Source organism: Neofelis nebulosa, chromosome 1, assembly GCF_028018385.1.
Source record: "Neofelis nebulosa isolate mNeoNeb1 chromosome 1, mNeoNeb1.pri, whole genome shotgun sequence".
Taxonomy (NCBI): Eukaryota; Metazoa; Chordata; class Mammalia; order Carnivora; family Felidae; genus Neofelis; species Neofelis nebulosa.
The window spans coordinates 222,000,210-222,022,594 of NC_080782.1; the positions used below are offsets into that span (position 1 = coordinate 222,000,210).

Consider the following 22,385-nt stretch of genomic DNA (forward strand, 5'->3'; position numbering starts at 1 on the left):
TGTTCCCTAATATATCAATCAATCATGTTGGAACATATCTGTTTCAAAACAAGTGGTATAGCAGAAATGACTATTACATTTACCATTATAAAATATATGTATGTATACATACGTATGTGTTCGAGTAGGCTAAACATATTATAGACCTATTATTGCAATTTTGCTAATTTGAGTAACTACAGATCTTTGGCTTTTTTAGTGGCATTTACCTCTCTCTTATTCTCACTTCTTTACTTCTCATTCACGTTTTTGTTTGTTTTTCTCTATTCCTAAAGACCACAGTGTAAATCCAGAATATCACAGCTATATACATCTTAGGCAACCCAGAAATAACATTTAATTTATTTTTTGATAGCCGTTAGCCTTAAAAGCCAATAAAGTCTTGAGAACCATAGATTCTACCCAAGAACCAAGATTCTACCTTGAGAACCATAGGTTCTACCCAAGAAACATAGATTTCTCTAGTTCTTCCTTCTCATAATTTCCATTTCAAACATTATTAACACTGAGGCCTTGGAAGTTGCTTAAAGATATTCAAATTGCTTTCATAAAAGCAGAATATAGAAGAAATGTTATAGGAGAAATAATTTAGAGGTATCCAAGTTGCACAGAAATAAAATTTAACTGACAGAATTAAAAACACATTTCCTGTTGTGCACTTGAAACTAATATAATCCTGTATGTCAACCATACTTCAAAAATAAAGAATTAAAAAAAAAACACATTTCCAGCTGTCCACTAATTGCTAATCCTTGGCCAAATCTGGAAATCTTTAAAAGGTCTCATAACTAACTTGAACAAGATAACAAAGCTCAATTATTCTGGTTTTTCTCTTACTCTATTCTGCTTCCCATCTCCTTTTTTTTTGTGTGTGTTTCAGGAGGGAGGAAGGTGAATAACAAAAATTAGGCGACATTCTTACTCCTATTGGCTGTATTTCCAAAACACCAGAGCAGACTTTCAAACTGAGAAAAGTCAGGGTTTTTCTCTTTCCAGCACTACTCTGGCCCCCTGCTGGTTCCGAGCTGCAGTGGCAGCTACAATATTCAGCCCCAGCATTAAGATCTCCTATGCCAGTCCAAGGAATGACTGATTGCTTTGCTTCCCTAACGCTAAGATAGTATAATGTACAGCTAAACATATTTAGCAATAAACAGACACAGACATATAGCCTCTGAAGTCCTGTATGTGATAAGCTGTTCTGAATATTCTTCAGCTATCAAGCGGCTAGTTTCATAGGCTGTAGTCTCTGGCATTAGGCAGACCTAGATTTGAATGGAAACTGACTGTATATAAGTAACATAACTTTAAATCAGAGATGATAATACAGTGCCAGGACTGGCTGTGAGGATCAAGTAAAATAATATGCACATGGGCCTAGCAATCAGTTAAGAGCTAAATGTTAGACATTTCTCCACTCATAAAATAAAAAACAAACTCTAGTACATATTAAAAGTATATCAGTCCACTTATTGCCCTGTCACTACTCTGGAATGATGCAGATCCACTGGAAGATTCACAAGCAGTGTGTAATCAACTTCCTTTATTAAACAATTAAAACAATTAAACAAAGGGCTATACTGGGTGCTCCAGAGATACACATACCCACATGCCAATAAGCCAGTAACTATGTGTTTAAGGACTTTTTAAATTGCCTTATATACTATCCAGAACAAAAAAACTCCAAAAGAATTCTGGATGCAACATTTTAGAAAAGCATGGGATAGGGATAATACAGAAACCCTGGATTTCAGCCTAGCTTCATCATTTGCTTGCCTTGTGCCCAAGTGAATTAAGCTTTGTTCTATATATTTAAGTAGGAACACTCCATCTCAGAGGATTATGCACACATAAGAAAATAACTAGAGACAAATTAGTAAACTAGAAAACTAGTAAAATGGAATGAGTTTAAAGAATATTTTTTTTCTTAGACTTAACCCTCAAATCAACTAGAAAAACTTCCAGAAGCCACTACCATTGGCTCCACCACAACAGAGCTAAAGGAACAACGCAAAAAATGTCTACCTCATATCAGATTGCCCTAACGAAAAGGCAGACTTGAAGTGGGGGCAAGGGAAATGGGACTATTAGCCAAATGATGTCAGTAAAAGTTACAAACAAGCTCAAACGTTCTGGAAGTGTGAATTTGAAAATAATAGTAAATTATCAAGGAGATGCTCTATAATAATGCTTTATTGTCTGAATGAATAAATAAACTAAAAAAATGTACAGGATTCATTCATCCAGCCATCTGAAGGCAATCTGCTCTATGGGTATACAGGTTGGAATAAGGAATTTATATTCTAATTGGGGATATAAGACAGGTACCAAAAATACAGTGTAAGGCAAAAAGTTATGAATCACAAAGGAAAAGACCAATGAAATACCATAAAAATTCAGAAGAACAAAAATATATGTGTATCTTGAGGAATCAGAGAATGTTTTGCAGAGACGGTAAGCCTGGAACTCAGTCTTGAATGATGGGTATGATTTGGTTTAGGAAGTGCAAAATGTAAATAACAAAGAAGTTAGTTTATCAGAAGCAAATGCTACGTGAATGATAGTAATAAAATGGAGAAACAAGTTTGAGCCAAATTATGGAGAGCCTTGAAGAGTAGGGTAATGAGTTCAACTGTTAATTTCTGGGCAAAAGGCAACCATAATGTGATCAAAACTCTATGTCACGATTATGAATTTGGTGGGTGTATAAGAACCAAAAGGGCAGAGAAGAGAAACAGTAGGTGATGAAATTAAATGACAGCGAAGGTTACTCAGTAGGGGAATGAGAGGACTATTGTGAGTATCAGAGGAAATAGGCTTGGCAACTGAATAAATGTCAAACGGTAATTAAGAAAACACTCAAGATAACAATGAGTTTCCTTGTTTTCTACCTGAAAGAATAGGCTGGTAATATCTCAAAAGAAATAAGGATCACAGGAGGAAAATTTTTTTTACAGAATAACCAATGCTTGATATGTAAAAGTTTGAAATGCCAGCAAGACTTCTGGATATATGCCTGTGGGCACTTGAACATACAGAACTAGAACTTGGGAGAGAAAACAGAACCAGAGCAATACTCCTGAGAGTCACTCATTCTGCCAATGGAGTACATGAAAAAAAGAGCCAAAAACAAAAACAAAACCTTAGAGAACACTGGGGCGCCTGGGTGGCCCTGCTCGTTAAGCATCCGACTCTGGACATCTGCTCAGGTCTTGATCTCAGGGTTCAAGCCCCACACTGGGCTCTGCGCTGGGTGCAAAGCCTACTTAAAACAAAAAACAAAAAACTTTAGGAAGCACCTACATGTAAAGATACAAAAAGTACAATGTGGGGTATAAAATATCTTTTTCTGTTAAGTGGAGGTGGGGCGGGATGGTCATAAGCCATCCTGCCACTATACTGTTCTTCCAGCCCCAGGGTTTCTAATCATACTGTTTCCCTCATTAAATTTCAAAAAAAATTTTTTTTGTCTGTCATAATTCTTATTTGCCTCTTATGTTATTTCCAGGGGTATAGCTGTACTTAATATGGAGAAATGGATTTTATACCATCTTTTCTGGACTGGAAGCCTTGAACTTGCTTTTTAAAACTTGCTTTTTAAAACAGTGCATACTTGGGGGCACCTGGGTGGCTTAGTTGGTTAAACGTCCGACTTTGGCTCAGGTCATGATCTCGCTGCTTGTGAGTTCAAGCCCCGTGTAGGGCTCTGTGCTAACAGAATGGAGCCTGGAACATACTTCAGATTTTGCCTCTGTCTCTCTCTGCCCTTCCCCTACTCATGCTTTGTCTTTGTCTCTCTCTCTCTCTCTCTCTCTCTCTCTCTCAAATATAAAAAATAAAACATATAAAATTTAAAACAGTGAATATTTTTCTTTTATAAGTTAAAATCACTATGAAAAATAAACATATAATAAAAAAAAGAAGAGAACTTCAAAAATGTGAAGCATTCAACAGTACGATGCTATAGAGCATTCATATTCCCCTAAAATCCTAAAGACATAGGCTGATAGAGACATCAAAGCCAGGCTGGGACCACCATAGCATACTGCAGCATAAAGCAGGCAGAGGACACTCCTCCAGGGAAACTGGTCATCTGATCCAGGTAGCATGGCCCAACTACCCTGCCTAGAAGACTGGATGAGAGGCAGAAGTCTTAATAGTGCCTGACACACAACAGTCAAGGACAAAATCAGGAATATATGAGGTTAAGGATTGAAGGCACAAGCACATAATACTGTTTCCAGGTGTTTGGTGAAGAATGGAAGGAGAACTTGAAGGGCTAAAGAAAGGGGGTTTCGTTTGCCTTTTTTTTTTTTCTTACTTTGAATTCTCAGTAGATTGAGTGGGACAGATATGAGGAAGATGCAGGAGAGAAGGGGGATAATCAATGGGATGAAATTCTTGAGCTCACAATGAAAGAAAGGATCAAGAATATAAGTGAAAAGTTTAATATCCAAGAAGAATGACACATATTTTTCTAAAATAAGAAGGAAAGATAACGTTTCAATAAAGAAACTGTCACGGTAAAGAGGAATGAAGTTAGGGAGCACACATTTGCTTTAATTTTCTCAGAAAAGGACTCAAGTTCATCTGAAGAGAATGAGGTGGAATAATAGAATGTGCTTTTGAGCAGAGTAAAAATTGATCTTATAAAAAAACATATCTAGTAAGAATAAAAGCTAAAGGTTATAATTCATGTACACCAAACTCTAAGTTTAATAGTTACAATTCCTCTTCTTTCCAAAAAATATAACCACACTAAGTGAAATACATGCTATGAATTTCCCAATTTAGGGAATAACAAAGGATGAGGTAAGAAAGAATTGATGAAATCCTAAGATACAATAGATAACTAGCATCATAAGCAATAAAAATGGGCTTAGCGCTATAACCAGTTAAATGGTAATAATTCTCATATCTTCCTGCCCTTCTTTGCTGATCTGTTTTTTTCCATAGTTGGTACTTCTGTGAAAAGTTCTTATTTGAATTAGTTAAAAACACAATATACCTTTATAATAAGAGAACAACTCCCATCCGATTGAGAACTGACACACATTCTCTTTTTATAAGGTATATCATCTCCCAATTTTCCAAACTTTTACAAACTCACTTTTCTACAAATTACTGAAATCAGAACTACACAAAAATGTTATGTTGGAAAATCACATTATTACTGTTACAAATCTTTAAAAGTACAATTTGTGAGCTGGTGCTCACAAGAAGAAAAACAGGCTCCAAAAAGAACACAGAAAAGACAAAGAAAGAAGTAGCCTGGGTAAAGTAACAGAAAATCTTGAACAAGACATTTAATTTTCAGATTCAAACATGGCCATTTATTGCAAACAAACACAGCATTTGTGGTAAAACATATTCAGGTAATGTACTGAACAGAAAAATATCTATAGAATTAGTTCAGTAATTCTAGTTGGATTCCATTACCATAACTGAAGACTTATAAAACATGATTTAGAGTAGGAAAAATTATTACAATCTATTAATAACTATAAAAGAAGAATATGGTTAATAAATGCAAACACAAAATTGCATCTTGTTTTACAAAACAAACTAGTGTAGTTTTCTTGCTTTATTGACTCTTTTAAAATGTATCTTTCATTTTGCATTTCGATTTCAAAATAAATGCTCCCTGTAGAAAAAAAACCTTTTTATTTCACATGCCTCTCTACTGCTTGAAGATCTCCTGTCTTCCTTTTCTCTAATTCCACTCTACAAAGTTAACCACTGTTAACAGTTTAGTTCTGTTCTTTGATTTTTTTCCCAGACATAATCTGTTTAAGTATATATACAGTTTTAAAAAAAATGGTATCATACCATATATTCTGCTTTGTAAGTTATTTTTGTTACTTAATAGTAGATCCTGGTTTCTTTACATGTCAGATTTAGTAAAAAGACTTCATTCTTTTCAAGAAGCTACATGGTATTTTTTTAGGTTTATTTATTTATTTTAAGAGAGAAAGAACAAGCAGGGGAGGGGCAGAGAGAGAAGGGGACAGAAGATTCGAAGTGGGCCCTGTGCTGACAGCAGAGAGCCCAATGTGGGGCTTGAATTCATGAACTGTGAGATCATGACCTGACCTGAAGCTGGATGTTCAACGGGCTGAGCCATCCAGGCATCCCTACAGGGCACTTCTTAATATTCGTGCACCACAATTTATTTAACCATTTCTCCATATGCAGACAGTCAGGTTGATGCTGTTTCGTTTTTTTCCTTCCGTATTTTATAATTTTTTTTTTTTTTTTTTTGAGAGAGAGAGAACAAGTGACACATGAGTGGTAGAAGGAGAGCAAGAGAATCTTAAACAGGCTTGATGCAGGGCTTGATCTTACAACTGTGAGATCAGGACCTGAGCTGAAATCAAGAGTAGGACGCTTAACCAACTGAGCCACCCAGGTGTCCCCTTATAATCTTTTAAAAATTTGTTCAGGGATAATGTAAGCATGAATTAGGATTAAAAACTCATGGTGCTAGTTGTCCTTTGAAAGAAGCTATAAAATGATCATCTAATAGTAATAAACTTTTTTTCTTAAATAAAGATCTTGGCTTTTCATAGCTGATAAACACAAACAAAAGTTGTCACATTTTCAATACAATGTTATCAATAAGTCTAAGGACTTAGACACACAACTGGTTTTCAAACTAACTACACATTACAGCCTAATCCTCCACTACTTGATTAAATTTAACAACTCTTTATTGGTATTTTTACAAGCCTACTGTAGTACCAAGTTCTCTAAAGAATTCAAAAGAAGTCTGTGACAAAGGACCTGCCTTCAAGGAGCTTACAATTTGGGGGGAAGGGGGTGGCGAAACACAGTCATCTGTATGAAATAATTGCACCAAAATATAAAGACTAAAGAAAATGTAAAAGGAAGAGGAAATAATCAAGGGACCAAGAATCATAGGATAAAATATAGATCATATCTAGTGAGAAAAGGTAAAGAGTTAATGCAAGAAATGGGAATTTAGAGGCACTTTGAAAAATTACTAGGGTTTGGATAGTAAGATAGAAAGGAGGCAGGCGCCTGGGTGCCTCAGTCCACTGAGCATGTGACTCTTGATTTCAGCTCAGGTCATGATCTCAGTTCGAGAGTTCAAGCCCCATTGTCAGCTCAGGGCCTGCTTGAGATTCTTCTTCCCTCTGCCCCTCCCCAGCTCACACTTTCTCTGTCTCTCTCAAAATAAAGAAATAAACTTAAAAAAAATAAAAAGGAGGGGGGAGATATTTCCAGCAAGGGGAAATGTTTTAGCAAAAATCTGAAGACTGGAATGAAAGAAGAAATAAAAGGAAAAGGGAAAGAGAGCTAGGAAAGAGAGAGAGAGGAAAAAAAAAAAAAAACATGGCTAAGAGGGAAACATAGGGAGGGGGTGCCTGGGTGGCTCAGTCAGTTAAGCTTCTGACTTTAGTTCAAGTCATGATATCAAGCTTCGTTGAGTTCGAGCCCCGCATAGGGCTCTATGCTGACAGCTTGGACCCTGAAGCCTGATTAGGATTCTGTGTCTCCCTCTCTCTCTGCCCCTCCCCCACTTAGGTTCTGTCTCTCTCTCAAAAATAAACATTAAAAATAAAAATAAATAAAATGTAAAAAAGAACAGAAAAAGGGAAACATATAGGGATAAGGTTTTGAGATGGAATGGTGAGCAGGGAAGGTTGTTGCTTTTTTAGGTGCATACATTTGTTGTCAGGAAGAAACCTGTAGAGAGGTAAAACTGAAATACCCTAATGAGAAAAAAAGCCAGTGGTAAGGGAAAAAGTGAAGATAAATAGTGAGGCATTTAGAGAGATCCCCTCTATGGCAGAGAAAACCCAGATATTAGCTGTTCACTGCACACTTGGTCAAACATGTTTTGGCCCCATATCCAGGTACACCAAGGATTTCCTGATTTTCAGAAGTTTTTATTTGTGGGGTCAGGGTTAGAGTCACTGTTACATAACACACAGTATTTCATATAGAAAGTCCCATCTAATATCTCTCCAGAGTTCTTATTCCCTTCTTGCTGGATTTTCCCTGTGCCCTTCAAATTTTTATTTTCATTATTTCTGTCCCAGGGTCTACTTCCAAATCTATATACATAACTCATCCTACACAAACAAACACCAACAAAACAGTCACTTCCAATTGACAGGACACACTTAAGGCAATTTAACAATCATCTTCTGACAGTTGACAAGCCCCTTGTGGACTCAACATTCATCACAAATGAATTATCAAGGCATTTCTTCCAAACAAATCCAGTGTTTTCTACAAAAGCCATTCTTATGCCAACTACCGAAAGATTGACAGTTTCTCCATTTCAATACAGAATCAAAAATGTAGGAGGACAAATACATTCAGGATATCTTCCAAAAAATTTCTACAAATCACTGGTCTGAAAAGGCTAAAATGACTACCCCTAAGAGCAAAGGAACCTAGAAAAAAATGAGCATCTGGCATTTGCAGCTTCAATCATGGGAAGAAGGCATGAAAATATGAGGTTTGGTATGACTTTTGCATAGACCGTCAATAGTCTGCCACAAAAGTTAAGTAAAAAGCACAATCAAGATACATAAATTAGTGATTACAACTATACTTTTTGAGTTTATATTCCTAAATTCCAGAAATTAAATGGCTTACCTCAAAGTATTTGCAAAGTTGTTTTTAAGTGGATACAAATTTAAACAACTTCTAAATATTTAACACTCATCATTATTTATATAGCATTTTATCATATCAAAGAGTGTTCATATATATGTTCTCTATAAAAGCCTTGAAAAGAACATAAAGGAAATATGATTCTAGTAGCTCCACTTTAAAGATAAGAAATATAAAGTGAATTACTATAGCAGATTCAGATAAGGAAATTGAAACTGAAAGTTAAAATCTTGACTTAGGGCGCCTGGGTAGACTCAGTTGTTAAGCATCTGACTTTGGCTCGGGTCATGATCTCACAGTTGGTGAGTTCAAGTCCCATATTGGCTGAGCACCAGTCGGAGTCCACCTCTGTGAGCTCCAGTCCCGCTTTCGGTAACAGCACGAGCCCCCCCTCCCCCCTTCCCGAGTGAGCCGGGCTTCTGGCTAGCTAGCTCGCTCGCTCTCTCCCTCCCTCCCTCCCTCCCTCTCTCTCCCTCTATCTCTCTCTCTCTCTCTCTCCCTCTCTCTGTCTCTCTCTCGCTCTCTGCCCCCCCCCCCGTGGGATTCTCTCTCTCTGCTCCTCGTTCGTATGCATCCTCTCTAAATAAGTAAATAAATAAGTAAATAAGTAAATAAATAAATAAATAAATAAATAAATAAATAAATAAAATAAATAGCAAGCTTGACTTAGATGCCAACTTGTCAGTGGTATCAGCGGGGTTCAAATCCTACCGCATTTTTACTAATATCCGCTCTGTGGTTTGGTACAGCATTACGTTTGAAACAACATTTGGTTAATTGTGATTTCAAAATTACTGTAATTTTGATCTTTTATAGTTAAAAACATCTCACCAGAAGAGCTTATTTTGTGAAGATACGTGCACCACAAAAGATGTTTTCTGAATAAATGAGTTTATGAATAGTTTTAATTCATTTCTGGCTAACACCCACAATCAAGAATCATCAAGAATTTTGACATAAATATTGGTTTAAAAGTTATTTTTACTAACCATTCCTCTGACAACAAAAAGGAATTCTTTGCCTCCCACAAAGTTCTTTATTTAGACTTTTTTATTTTCATTGTTGTTCATTAATTCTAGGTTCATATCTGCTCAATATTGCTAATCGTACATTTTTATAAAATGATATCCTCACAACTCTTCATATTTTGGATATATTTTGTCTTTTTTCTTTTCATAGCAAATACATGGAATTTATCCTGTGATATCACACAACTGCTAAGTGGGCTGAATGTTTTTGCTGGGTGACTGGCAGGACTGAATGGTGCTGCTATTGTCTAACAAATAGTTTTTTTTCATTTTCCATTTATAATAGTTATCACTCAATAATTCCCTTAGTTATAGCTGCCTCCTTTACAGAATTGCTTGATGTTAGTCTGCATTGGCTCCACACCCTGTTAACTATCATATTCTTTCATGATCCTCTTAGTACCACAAACCAGTTAGCATTTCTAGCAACAAATGCTAGCAGAAATCTAACGGTTTGGACTCCTCTGGGTTTCTAGAAGCTTCTTTGAGACACTTGTGAGAATTCTTTGTAGTTGAGGAATGAATGAAAGCCAATCAGGTTCTCCAGTAAAGGAGAGGAAAAATAACTGAAATGCCAATCATTTCCCTCATTTCTCTGGCATACTTTTCTTTCTTCATAGCACATGGGTCTGTTCTTATGAACACATCTCCTCTCTTTCTTTTGTCTTTTCCTGTGTTAAGAAGAGTACAGAGGTATTCCTGTTATTTCTGACTGGTGCTGCTATATTTGACTTTGTTGATGCCACACCTGAGTGTCAGAGGTTCCATTTCACACTGAGAGACGGGAAGTTTTGGAAAGTGCTCTCAAGTCACTGGTCTCTGCTGGGGAGAAAGGAGAGAGAAGCCCCATGGCACAAGGTCTGGCCCAGCTCTGGGAGCCGAGACCTATGGGGAGCAGGTGGCCCAGTGTCTATTTTCTCTTATATCTTAACATGGACTTTCTTTCTCAGCTACTTAGCAAATTAGATGCAAATGGTATTTCTAAGATAGCAACATCTTTGATTCAATTAAGGGGAAAGAGAGCCTTGGATATTTCATTAAAAAAATCATTTTGACAAATTTTTCCTACCCAAATTAATTCTGTTTCTGTTGATAAATACAGGGATAAAAAGAATATTTTTAATGTTCCTTGTAACCTTTCATGTTTTCTTTCTGGAACTTTTGATTAGATCACCTTACAATCTTTCATTTTCTATAACTTTTTTCTCTGTGTATGGTCTTCCATGCAGTTTCTTTCTAACTGTGCCTCATATGCTAATTTAACGTACCATTTAATCTTTAAATTCTGTTATTATACTGTTCATTTCTGATATTCTTTTAAGTTTATTTATTTTGAGAGTAAGCAGTGGAGGGGGCAGAGAGACAGAGGGAGACAGAGAATCCCAAGCAGGCTCTGCACTGTCAGCACGGAGCCCAATGTGGGGCATAAGCCCACGAACCGTGAGTCATGGCCTGAGCTGAAAACAAGAATCAGGCACCTGGGGCACCTGGGTGGCTCAGTTGGTTGGGTGTCCAACTTCAGCTCAGGTCATGATCTCAGAGCTTATGAGTTCAATCCCACGTCAGGCTCTGTGCTGACAGCTCAGAGCCTGGAGCCTTCTTCGGATTCTGTGTGTGTGTGTGTGTGTGTGTGTGTGTGTGTGTGTGTCTCTCTCTCTACCCTCTGCTCATGCTCTGTCTCTCCCTGTCTCAAAAATAAACATAAAAAATTTTTTTTAAAGAGTCAGGAGCCTGGGGCGTCTGGGTGGCGCAGTCGGTTAAGCGTCCGACTTCAGCCAGGTCACGATCTCGCGGTCCGTGAGTTCGAGCCCCGCGTCAGGCTCTGGGCTGATGGCTCGGAGCCTGTTTCCGATTCTGTGTCTCCCTCTCTCTCTGCCCCTCCCCCATTCATGCTCTGTCTCTCTCTGTCCCAAAAATAAATAAAAAAGCGTTGGAAAAAAAAAAAAATTAAAGAGTCAGGAGCCTAACCAATTGAACCACCCAGGTGCCCTTCATTTCAGATATTCTAATTGTCTCTTATTTTAATATGCCTGGTCACTTTTAAATTCTATTACTCTTTGGGGCACCTGGGTGGCTCAGTCGGTTAAGCGTCCAACTTCGGCCCAGGTCATCATCTCACAGTTCATGAGTTTGAGCCCCGCATCAGGCTCTGTGCCAGAGCCTGCTTCGGATTCTGTGTCTCTCTCTCTCTCTGTCCCTCCCCCACTCATGCTGTCTCTCTCTCCTTCAAAAATAAACATTAAAAAAAATTTTTTTTAATTCTATTACTCTTTATGTTTTAGCATCCCTCCTTTATGTATTAAATATTAAATATTTATTTTATGTATTGGGCATTTCTTTTTTGAGGGAGCACACACACGCAAGAGAGGCAGAGGGGTAGAGAGAATCTTTAAAAAATTTTTTAAATGTTTATTTTTTTTTGAGAGACAGACAGAGAATGAGTGGGTCAGGAGCAGAGAGAGAGGGAGACACAGAATCTGAGGCAGGCTCCAGGCTCTGAGCTGTCAGCACAGAGCCTGACATGGGGCTCAAACTCACGAATGGTGAGATCATGACCTGAGCCAAGGTCGGATGCTTAACCGACAGAGCAACCCAGGCGCCCAAGACAGAATCTTAAGCCAGCTCCATGTTCAGTTTCTCATGACTGTGAAATCATGACCTGAGTGAAAATCAAGAGTCAGATGTTTAACTGACTGAGTCACCCAAGTGCCCCTTGGATATTCCTAATAGCAAAAATCTGTGTAGATTTGTTTTGGTTGTTTGTGGTTTCTGCTCTTTGCTCATGGAATTTTGATTTTCTCCCTTCATGTTTTGTGATTTTAAAAAATGTGTAAGACTGGGGCGCCTGGGTGGCTCAGTCAGTTGGGCATCTGACTTCAGCTCAGGTCACAATCTCGTGGTCCGTGAGTTCGAGCCCCGCGTCGGGCTCTGGGCTGATGGCTCGGAGCCTGGAGCCTGCTTCTGATTCTGTGTCTCCCTCTCTCTCTGCCCCTCCCCCGTTCATGCTCTGTCTCTCTCTGTCTCAAAAATAAATAAACTTAAAAAAAAAAAATGTGTAAGAGCTTATTTGTTAGAATTTTAATAATGATACTCTGACAAACAAATGTTTGTCAAGAACATTTATAACTCCCTCTGTGGAAGATTTTTAATTGTTTCTGTCAGGTACTGAAAAGTGTTAGAGACCAACGTCCATTTCAAATTAAAATTCTCCATTTGTGGGAGACCGTGAAAATAAGTATTTAGGGACCATGAAAATAGTAGAAAGTAAGGCCTCAAATCCAAGTGAATGTGAGCGGGTAACCAGGAAGTAGTAGGAGAGATTTGATTTTATTTTTTCAAAGTTTATTTATTTTATTTTAGTAATCTCTACACCCACCGTGGGGCTTGAACTCACAACCCTAAGATCAAGAGTTGCATGCTCTACCAACTGAGCTGGCCAGGTGCCCCAGTAGGAGAGATTTTTAACTCCACCCAGAACTCTATGCCTCTCCAAGATGGTGTCTGATCAGGCCCCCTACACTCTGCAGAACCCAAGGAATTTTCCCCTGTCCCCATCCCTCTCCATACACAACTTTCTATACCAACAGAAACCCATGCATATCCCCAGAGTATTCAGTGACTTCAGCACTTGCTTACCTCACAGGATGTACTTCTGTTTCAAGCCACAAAAAGTTTCCCTTATTTTCTTATAGGTTCATCCACTCATAATGAAGGTTTTTTAAATATTAAATCTAGTGTTTTTCATCTTTGGTGGGGGGGGGGGCGAATTCAAGAACTCTTGTCTATCATACTGCCAGAAGGGGAAATCTATTTAATATTTCTATAATTGCTTTGTGAAATTTAAATTAGGATATTATATATATATATATATATATATATATATATATTCCTGTAGTTTTATTTTAGTGTGTTACTGTAATCTTCAAGTATGTGACGAACATTTATACTCTTGACTGAGTCATTATATTAGCTTACCTTAGAAGTTGTATATCATCTGCAAATCGGTTTCAACTTTCTGTCTTCACCAAAGTCACTGATCAACACAGCTTCTGACAAAAAGAAAAGCTTCAAAATTAACTTTTAAACTTTTATAGCAAATCCAATATATTTTCTTACTGTTATCAGGTATATAGAATTACAAATTAAATTTCCACCATAATCATATATAAACCAATTAAAACAGGAAAATCCCTCTACCCCAATTACTTCAAGTGCCAGAACTTTTAGAAAGTAGCATTGAACTAAGTGAAAATATTTTATCATCAGGGGAAACCAGTAGTGGTATGAGGAGGTGGCTTAGAGAAGGGGAGCCCTAGCACCCCCAAAATATATCCATTAGCCCTCATCTTCCACAGGAAACATAACTTACTTAAGCTAGTATCTCAAAGGCCAATGTTTAGAAATGTTTTTATTTATTTATTTTGAGAGAGAATGCACACATGTGCATACAAGTGGGGGGAGGGGCAGACAAAAAGGAGAGAGAGAAATCCTAAGCAGGCTCCATGCCTGCAGGGTCCAGCGCGGAGACTGACACTGGTCTCAATCTCATGACCACGAGATCATGACCTGAGCCAAAATCAAGAGTCAGACGCTTAACTGAGTCACCCAGTTGCCCCTAGAGGCCAATTTTTATAAAAAGGCTGTGCAAAGCTTAAAAGAGCTTTTAAGTATCACAAAGAGAAGCTTTGAAGGGTTTTTTTGCTTTTAGTATATGTGCTGCCGAAGCGAGCACGGGGTTTTTTTGCTTTTAACAGCATCATAAAAATCCATGCCTACTAGAGTTTTTCTTTCCTACTTCCCACACTTTTAGTTTGCATCTTTTATTAATTTCAGTCATTGATGGCAACTTTCACAAAATTTTTATCTTCGACATCAATATAAGGATATATGTGTATGTGTGTTTACATTTCCCCATCAGAAATAAGAGAAAACTTACACTTCTCTCCTTTAGTGCATTGCTCTTGCATGAAGAACATATAAACCACTGACTTAGGGTCTGCATATTAATGTATTTTCTGAGCAGCAACTACTGGTTTAAATAGAACATTTAGCTCCTGATGTTCTTTCTTCTCAATATTTGAAATCCTGCAATAATGTAGTAGAAAAAGCACAGGCTTTGGAATCACATTGATCTGGGTTTAAATCTCAACCTCCCACTCTGTAACTGTCTAATCTGAAGCAAATTATGTAACCTCTCTGAACCTTTTAGGAATAAAATATCATGATTCTCCATAGGTATACGCAAGAGTCAAATCATATATATATAGTGTCTGACACAGTGCCATATAACATGTACTCTGTTATGTAGCTGTCCTGTGTTTTTTTGTATTTCGCTTCCATTTTGCTCAATCTGTCAAAGAAATTTTGAGACTACATTTTCTTAATTTACAGCCTTAACGAACTTCTGTGGTTTTGTTCAACAATTATCGATATTTTACATCTATTTTGCCCAATAATATACATGAAATACTTTAAAAATAACAATATAACAATAATAATGCTAAATCTAGGTCCTAAAGTCACTAGAAATTGTTCCTTTTCTTTTTTTTTTTTTTTTTTTTTTTTTTTTTAATTTATTTTTGGGACAGAGAGAGACAGAGCATGAACGGGGGAGGGGCAGAGAGAGAGGGAGACACAGAATCAGAAACAGGCTCCAGGCTCCGAGCCATCAGCCCAGAGCCCGACGCGGGGCTCGAACTCACGGACCGCGAGATCGTGACCTGGCTGAAGTCGGACGCTTAACCGACTGCGCCACCCAGGCGCCCCAAAATTGTTCCTTTTCTTGTATGGTTATGACACCAAAATTTACATAACCATACAGTTATGTAAATTTATTTCCATTCCTTCTTAAATTTTTCTTTTAGTTCTTTTTTTCTTAATGTTTATTTTTGAGAGACAGAGAGAGAGAGAGAGAGACGGGGGGGGGGGGGGGGAGGGGCAGAGAGAGGGAGACAGAATCCAAACCAGGCTCCAGGCTCCAGGCTCCAGGCTCTGAGCTGATAGCACAGAACCGGACTCAGGGCTCGCTCACGAGCCATGAAATCATGACCTTAGCTGAAGTCAGACACTTACCAACTGACCCATCCAGGTGCCTTCAGTTCTACTTTTTTAATTTAATTTTTGAATATGTAAACATACATGATTCAAAGGTCAAAACTATATAAATAAGTAACAGAGAAATCTCTCGTCCGCTGTTGGCACCTTTCACATTCCCTCCTTCTACCTATAGATTATATATTGTTTCATGCCTTTGGGGGTTTTTCTACTTCATAATATATTCTGCAGATCATTCAATGTTGGTACATGTAGACTTTCTACACTCTCTTTTATGACTTCTGGAGAAAACAGCAACTTGGAAGGGGAATGGAGATTATTCCACTATTGAATGTACTTTAGTTACCTAGTCCCCTATTAACAGGCATTTTGGTTGTTTCTAATCTTTTGCTAATACAAGTAATGCTGCTGTGAGTAACTTCATACAAATGCGAGTTTATATTTTATGTCACTGTGTCTTTAGAACAGATTCCTAGAAGTTAGGTGCCTGGGTCAAAAAGTAAATGCACGTGTAATTTAGTATACATATAATATATGTATATTATACACACGGGTTGGATACTGCCAAATTCCCTCCCAAGATTTGTGCTTTTGTATCCCTACCAGCAATTCATCAAAGTGCCTGTTTCCCCACAATCCACAGAACATATTATATAACTTTGGATTTTGGTGAGAAAGGCTTGAGTGTAGCTATAATTTTTAGTATAGCTTTGGGGAGGGGGGGGAGATGCACGAACAGGGGAGGGGCAGAGAGAGAGGGAGAGAGAGAACCTTAAGTAGGCTCCAAGCTCGGAGAGGAGCCAGACCTGGGGCCTGAGCATGAGATCATGACCTGTGTTGAAATCAAGAGTCAGACGCTTAACCAACTAAGCCACCCAGGCACCCCTTAGTATAGCTTTTATTTATATTTCTCTTAGTATGACTGAAGTTAAATATCTTTTGTGTGTTTGTCAGCTGCATTTCTTTTTCTGTGACCTCTCATATCTTCGGCCCAATTTTCTATTGGGTTGCCAGTCATTTGCTCTGACTTCTAGGTTATTAGAAGAGATTAGCTAGGAGATCAGCTCTTTGTGATGTAAATTTAATTATTTCTTCCTACCTTGTCACTGGTCTTTTTACATTGCTTATGATACTTTTCATCATGTAACTTTTTTTTAGTGTATGGAATTTATCATGGTTTTCACTTTTTCTGGGATGGAGTCATAGTTATAAAATCCCCGTCTTACAATTTCATAGACTTTAACAATCTGTGCCTGTTCTGCTTTGTATCTTTCTCTTGAGAAATTTGTTCCTAATGTCTTCTGTCTACCTGGAAGCCTATAGGAATTTTTCACTACTTGAATGTCCAATAGTTTTACTAGGATATGCCTTGGAGTTGACCATTCTAGATCAATTTTTTCAGTACACAATGAGCCTTTTCAATTTGAGTCTTCTGTTCATTCCAGAATGTTTTCATGGATTGAAGTTTAAATATTAGTTCTGCTATTGCTCTTCTCTTCCTAAGAACTCTAATTTTTACATATTGTCTGTATCATTTGCTCTTTCTCTTTCTTCATTTAATTTTCCTTCTTCTGGCTATCTTCAAGTCTTTCCTCAATACTGCTTACATTCAGGAACTCTATTCTCCCTTAGGTATCTTGGACTTTAGCTTCATTTTAAAAGATGATTTTTCTTCATTTCATTTCCTCAGTTCAGCAAATTTCACATCAGCAAAGTTCACTTTTCACATCTTCCTCTTTTTGTCCATTTGTTTTGGGGTTCTGAATTTGTATTTGAACTTTATCTCTGCACATGCTTATCCGTGGATATTTAATTCAGGTAGGAGTATTGTGCTGTGGTTTTCTTTAGCTCTTATAGTTGAATATTTTGGGAGAGACTTTTCATCAGCTGAAATATTCTGACTCAAAATTTATGTTTTCTACTTATTATAATAACTTTATATGGATGTTATGTGCCAGTATCTTTTCATTTTGAAATGTTCTAATTTTCCTAAACCAGATTAACAATAGCATATAGACAGGAGTGAGGGATTTAGAAAAATTACTAGATTTTCTAGTTCAACAGCACCTTCTGATGGTTTGATAAAGTACAGTTTTTTAAATCAATGATTCCTTTTTGGGTGAGAGTGGTTGATGTATCTTCTTTTTCATCAAGATTCCTAATTTCTACTATCTTTTCTTACTCTTACCACCAGGTCTCCAGGTATATAGTGTCCCTTCCAACTCTCCTCTTATCTCAAAAGCAATACCTTTCTCTTGCTTTCTCAAAGACTGCCTCTTTGGTCCCATGAGCTTTCAAGTCCCTTCCTTTTGTCTAACAGGTCTCAAATTTGTTAGTATTTCCTTCCTTAGGGTAGGGCTTTCACTTTCTGGAGTTATTTTATCTGCATTCTACTGATTCTAGATCTTGCTTCCTTCTCCTGTTCTCAACAGTGTCAACCTCATTTGCCACTTCAGCATGGGTGCCAGAGCTCACTCTGCTGCATTTCAGCATTTACTTCCATACATACCCATAATTTGAAATTAGTTAGGCAAGGATGGTGGTGGTTTTATTTGCTCTCTTTATACATCTGTATGGTTTTTAAAGAATGTATGGTGAGATCTGGATTTAGAAAGTTACCATAGTCCTACAGACACCTTTAGTCACGTGTTATTTTTTTATTTTAAAAATTATCTTCCAGTTTTATTGCATGTGATCAAAAGTTTGACTTTTTTGGGGGGGGGACTGAGGTTTTCTTTGTGGTCTAATATAGCAGATTTTTTTAAACTGTCTCCTGTGCACTTGAAAAGATGTATTCTCCATTAGTGGACTCAAACTTTGATATAAATCTAGGAGATTTACCCTACAATATACTTAGTGGTACTAGAAAGGTGTGTGAAAGTCCTCTATTAGCAGATTTCTAATTCTCCTTACATCCCTTATAGTTTATACTTCATAAAAGCTGTTGATGTATTATTTGATAAATAGGCATTTTAAAAAAATCTTAATTGTGAATGTAGCCCTTAACTTGGACAATATCCTTTATTTTAATGCTTCTTGAATTAAATCCTGCCTTGTCTGATACCAAGATGAAAACCCTGTTTTAAAATTTGCATTTATCTGATGTATCTTTGGTCTTCCCTTGATTATTGTTTTTTAAATTCTTCATTTATTAATTCCCTTTATTATTAATAACTTGTATAGCTCTACCTTTTGTATACACAAATCCAAAAACCTTTTTCATTAAGTTGAGCCCATATATTTAGTAATACATCTGATATTTTTGGTGTTATTGGTAACTTTTCATGTTTTATACATTTTGAGTATCTGTACATACAAATACTTATAGAAAATGTGTGCATTTTAGTTTTTAGCCATTATATGGAATATGTAATGGCGTCTCATTATGATTTTAATTTGCATTTCCCCAAGGACTCTTCTATGCTTTTCTCAAGAAAAGTGAAATGAAACCTAAAATCACTTCTCTGCAGATATTTATAACAGTTGTATTTGTAATCACTAAACACTGGAAATAACCCAGATGTCTCTTAATTGGGGAATGGGTTTTTTAAAACTGCAGTAGTACATCCTTGCAGTGTAATACAGAAACAAACCTCTTCCTAGTGCAAGATAACATAAATACACAGGGAAACTGACTATGCTATAAATACATACTGTTATAAGAAAAAAAAACATAAAAATGAGCCATGTAACATTACATTAAGGAAAAGATGACACCCTTGAAAGAACCCAACAAATCAGAAATAAAAAGAACTCAGAAATTAGATGACTTCAACCTAGAAGTGAGATTGCCAGGTCTCATAATAAAGGCATGTTTGATTTTCTAAAAACTGCCAAACTGTCTTCCAAATGACTGGTATTTGCAGTCCCACCAGCAAGATTTGAATCCTGTTGCCTTGCATCCTTGCCAGCACTTGCTATTTTTTTTCCTTCCTTCCTTTTTTTTTTTTTTTGGCCATTCTATATAGGCTGCATAGTGGTATCTCATTTCATTTCCTCAATTACTATTCTATACTTTTCTCATTTAACACAAAATGGTGACCTTTCTCCAACATCAGTAAGTACCCTGTATCATTAAACACCTTTTGAAAATACTTTTAACAAGCTGAAATATAGTCTACCATGATGAATGTGTAATAATTTATAAAACCATTCTTCTACCATTAGTTATTTCTTACCTCCAGTTATTCCCAAATACAGTTACACTGTGTTCGTAAAGCTTTGACCCCATCTCCATTTCCATAGAAGTTTCCTTACAAAGGGTCAGAGTATATATAGTTTTGTCTCAATGCGTTCTGACAAACTGCTTGTTAAATTTTTTTAAAGTTTATTTATTTGAGAGAGAGGGTGAGTAGGGAAGGGGCAGAGACAGAGGGAGAGAGACTCCCAAGCAGACTCTGCACTGTCAGCACAGAGCCAGATGTGGGGTTCGAACTCATAAACTGCGAGATCATGACCTGAGCAGAAACCAAGAGTCAGACACGTAACTGAGCTACCCAGGTGCCCTACAAATTGCTTATGTAAATATTTATTTCCCTAATTACAAGTTAAATATTTTTCACGTAAGCCATCTGTGCTTGTTATTTTGTGATCATGAGTTCATGTCCTTTGCTCCTTTTGTCAGGGTATTGATGTTATTATTTGTTGATTTGTAAGAGACCAGTACATCCTCCAAAGGTATAGATCCTACTTTACATGTAAAGCAAGCTAGGCCCACCATGGACCTTCCCATCCAATTTTTTATCCTATTTGAAATATTAAATATACTTCAAATGAGCAAACATGCATCCAATACCAACTGCATGCAAACTTGTTCATGACTCAGGAACAAGTCTTGCTTTCCAAGGAATTATTTTGTTTGTCACAGCCTGTGAGAAACAAGGTAATATAAAACATGCTTAAACAAGACTTTGAGTACAGGGCAAGAAGAGGTTGTGATTAAATTAAACCTGTCTATATTCCAAAGAGGAAGTTGAGCTAGGCATCCATTACTTTCAAAGGTTAATTGAAGGCAGTGAGAACCGTTTTTACAGAAAAAAGGAAAGTATAAAGTAGTCCCCAAGTCTGCAAGTGATAGTTGAGGATCGCAAGCTACACACCTTATTCCTCCCAAATCTAATTGTAGGAACCAAACAGAATCATCAAAAGTTCATGACATTCTCACTGAAATTGTTACTTAAAAATTTGTGACAATATAGCTTTTTAAAAATTAGAGGATAAAATCCTATTCCAACCCCCATGTGCAAATATTCTGTGTTTCCTACCATTATACCTTTCAGCCTTTTAACCTAAGTATGTGGCATAAAAATGGCAGGAAGTGAAGCAGCCATCTTGGTCCACAAGATGGAGCTGAAGGATGAAGTGGCAGAGCAACAGGTCAGGAGGATCTTGGAGACTCCCCACAATTTTTTGCACCAGAGCAACCTAATTAGCTCATCTTTTTAGATATGAAAGAAATTTGTAATTTTTTAAAATAAAATAACTTTGTTAAAAAACTTGGGGGCCACAATTATTTTTTAGGTTGTCACAGTACATACATATAGAATGTCACAAACATACATCTTAACTAATACAAATTCCAAGTTGAGAAGTGAAGGCTTTGTCAAAAATACAGTGGCATATAAAATGTTAAGAGGACCTACAGTAGGCAGTGGCAATGAAAGTAGAAAAAAAGAGGAAAGTGATTTTGAAGGTTGAAGCTACAGATTGTAGAGTTGGGCAAAGGGGAGAGGGAAGAATTTGAAGTTTTATTTATTTCTTTAATGTTTATGTGGGGGGTGGGGGGGGACAGAGACAGAGGAGACACAGAATCCAAAGCAGGCTCTAGGCTCTGAGCTGTTAGCACAGAGCCCGACGCGGGGCTTGAACCCACAAACTGTGAGATCATGACCTGAGCCAAAGTCGGACACTTAACTGACTGAGCCACCCAGGTGCCCCAAGAATTTGAAGTTTTAAATTTGATCCACTCAGAAGATAACTACACCATTAATCAAGATAGGAAACATAAAAGATGTTGAGTTGCATACAGGTTGAGTAGATCTAGCTGTCCAAAAATCTATGAGAAATGAGTGCTAAGAGCGTAAAAGAACAGAATCTGACATAGAATTATGGCTTATCTGCACAAAAATTATAGTTTTTTATTTATTTTTATTTTTTTACATTTATTTATTTTTGAGAGACAGAGACAGAGCCCAAGTGGGGGAGGGGCAGAGAGAGAGGGAGACACAGAATCCGAAGCAGGCTCCAGGCTCTGAGCCATCAGCAAAGAGCCTGACGCAGGGCTCAAACTCACAAACCGTGGGATCATGACCTGAGCTGAAGTTGGGCGCTCAACCGACTGAGCCACCCAGGTGCCCCCACAAAAATTATAGTTTAAACAGTAAAAACAAATGAGATTATTACAAAGGGAGAAGTCATAGTAAAGGCAAAATTATAGTTTTTCAATTTCTTTTAAAAAAGGCTAAATATATAATACTTCAAATATTTCCTTTTAAAAAGAAACATTTTCTCTTTAAATGAAATAATCTGAATGTCCCACATGTTTTATCTCGCAAGCATTTTTTGTAGTTAACGGTCATTCTCATGACTCAGGCATTCAATCATTTCATTGATTAACAGAACACCACAAACTTCAATGGTGATTTTGATCTTCAT

The 22,385-nt window shown here is 37.2% G+C and overlaps 1 protein-coding gene across 13 annotated transcripts in view; it reads right to left on the reverse strand.

The window, feature by feature from the left end:
* Positions 1-22,385, reverse strand: part of CAB39L (calcium binding protein 39 like) — a 131,446-nt gene that overhangs the window by 106,181 nt on the left and 2,880 nt on the right. For 6 of the 13 annotated variants that reach the window (XM_058685963.1, XM_058685986.1, XM_058685922.1 and 3 more), the window contains exon 2: positions 13,653-13,726. The gene's annotated coding sequence lies outside the window, so the exon portion shown is untranslated. Of the gene's footprint in view, positions 1-13,652; positions 13,727-14,613; positions 14,763-22,385 lie in introns of all 13 variants that reach the window. The other 7 variants (XM_058685979.1, XM_058685900.1, XM_058685916.1 and 4 more) reach the window with 3 other exon arrangements.